Below are 2627 nucleotides of genomic sequence, written 5' to 3' on the forward strand. Positions count from 1 at the left end.
CAGGTCACCTCCGCATATAGGTCACCTTGATAAGATAAGGTCACTGTGATAAAATAAGGTCACCTTGATAAATAGGGTCACCTGGATATATGAATCCGTCTGAGGTCACCGTTTTAGAATCAGTTACTAGGTCACCTCAATATACATGTCACTATACCTCTTGTTTCCGGCTAAGGTCACCCAATCCTGTCTTATAAAACCCTATATAATACAGTATCTTACCACTCGTTTTAATTACTTCTAAGTCACCTTGATATTTCCCTGTATAAATACTTAAGGCATATACCACAATCTAATACAAGTTGAAAATTGCAGGAAGAGTAACTGAAGAATTTGTTTTCCTTCTGAAGGTATGGTAAAAACATCTTTAAACTTAGTGTATCCCGCTGTCTCATATTGTTACCTTGGGAAAATACTTTTTTTTCTCCAAACCATAATTTCAGTATATTACAACAGAAAAGAAAACAAGGTCAATACCGTTTTATTCATTTCACGAGCAATATCTAAAACAAATTTCTGACGTATGTAAAAAAAACACACAAAAAAGTAACACGGTTCGCTTGAAGTTCATCACTATATTTGCCCGTGAGATCTTCAAGTTATTATTTCTCACTGCTGTATATTTTGTTCATTTCACAATCCAATTTCCAATGGAATTTAAGAAAACTTCACCCGCTTCTTCTCGGGTTCATCTTCATATTTGTCAGTGAGATAATTAACTATTATCTCACTTTGCTGCATGTCTTGGACTATTCTTTTCTGGAGGGCTTTTAAAACTTTAAATTCCCGCGTAGCGGTGGCCCTTGGCTCTGTTATCCTCCGATTCAATGCTTCGTATTTATTGGGATTCTTTCTCCTATACAAATACAAACTTATGTTGAATGTTATTTATCAAATAGAAAGAAAGAAAAGAATTTCATTGTTATAGTCATTAATTAATTTATTTATTTACATGTATTTATTTATTTATTTATGAGAGAGAGAGAGAGAGAGAGAGCATTATCTGTTATATCCTTTACAATAGTCAGAACAACTGAATTACCTTAAAGTCGTTAGGATAGAATCCTCGACATTTGCAAATGGTGAACTTGCTGCAGGTGGCCAGTTCTCATCGTCAGGAGGAGAGTATGTACAACTAGTGGTACTAGCGGATGTGTATCTAAAATGATAAAAAAAACCGAAAAAATAATAATAATAATGCGTCCGATTTTTTCTTAGGATATTGGTATTATTTTACAAAATAAGCATAACTAAAAAAATAAAATATAGTGTGTATCATTACCTTTTAAAAGGTATTTCCGATTTAACTGTCGTGTCTTGTTTTGACAGAGTCGCTTCATTCGACTGAGGGGCATTCTCTGATTTAATCTTCGTTTCCGTCAAAGGGGTTGTTGCTGGTTTTTTATTCAGTAAAGTCCTTAGCACGGAATTGGAAGTCGTTCTTACATCCCCCGTGTTTGCTTCAGTCTTGGTAGCTTGATTATCAGAACAGGGAGGCCTTTTAAAGAAATTAACCAAATTAAATAACCTATCTTTAAAAAATTATAATTCATAAAACAACATTTGAGCGACGTACTTTGCTTAATTACAGAGATACAATGATGGTAAAATTATATTATGGTAAAAATATATAAATAAATCCTTCTTAAAAATGTTGTTTCATACCTAGAAGAGGGAGGAACTTGTCTATTGATTTCTTCCCATACATTTTCAAAGTCAGGAGATGTTTCCAAATCACTGTTTAATCAACAAATTAAGAGAAATTAAAGACGTGTATTTTCAAGACCATTAATCGAGAGCACACACACACACACACACACACACACACACACACACACACACACCCTCTCTCACACATATTATACATACATTTTAAAGCATCAAGTTTTTAAAAAATTTCTTTAAAGCGTAGATAGTTAAATTAAAAAACGAAGTATAACATGTGATAATTCTTACAAGGTATTTAATTATATTTTAAAAAGTTTTACATGTTAAAAATTAAAATCTAAATGCTGGAATTCTTGAATTTTTTTTCTGTAATTACTTATAAAAGCATTTTTAAAAAAACTATTTTACTTACAATAAATCAGAGAAATCCTCCATGTTATCAACCTGATGATTAACTGTTTTCAGAAAAACCGAGTTGTATAAATTTGTCTGAACAAGTCTAGATTATATACCCTGCAAAATTGTGTGTAGGATTAAGCAAAAGTCACGCATTAAACCGACTTTTTGCGATTTTCTTTTTTCCCACTCCCCTCCTCTTTTTTAAGTATGGGGGCTGGGGTACCAGTATTGACATTAAGGGAGGATACTACACGTCACAAGTGGGTGTATAATAGAATTTACCTCACGACCCTGGTGTCTTTAAATTAACTGATGTCATGCTTTCTTTATTCATCTTTGAATTGACCGCTTCTATTTACGTATCTGCGTGACACGTAAGAAAACTTGTTATCACGCACCACTGTACGTGATTAACGATATATACCTAGTTAAAAAAAGCCAGTTGTACCCAAAAATTGTGTGTGTAATATACTCCCGATAGATGGATCTGAGACTACATCATCGTAATAAGCAGACACACACACACACACACATACTGGTTTTTATGGCATAGAGAGGTA

The 2627-nt window shown here is 33.3% G+C and overlaps 1 long non-coding RNA gene across 1 annotated transcript; it reads right to left on the reverse strand.

Moving 5' to 3' along the window:
* Positions 1-355: 355 nt before the first annotated feature.
* LOC130049840 (uncharacterized) lies at positions 356-1447 on the reverse strand. Its single transcript, XR_008798182.1, has 2 exons — positions 1043-1447; positions 356-856 (listed from the first exon to the last, which is right to left on the reverse strand). It is a non-coding gene; the product is annotated as an uncharacterized LOC130049840 (long non-coding RNA).
* Positions 1448-2627: the final 1180 nt, after the last annotated feature.

This window comes from Ostrea edulis, chromosome 8 (assembly GCF_947568905.1).
Source record: "Ostrea edulis chromosome 8, xbOstEdul1.1, whole genome shotgun sequence".
Taxonomy (NCBI): domain Eukaryota; kingdom Metazoa; phylum Mollusca; class Bivalvia; order Ostreida; family Ostreidae; genus Ostrea; species Ostrea edulis.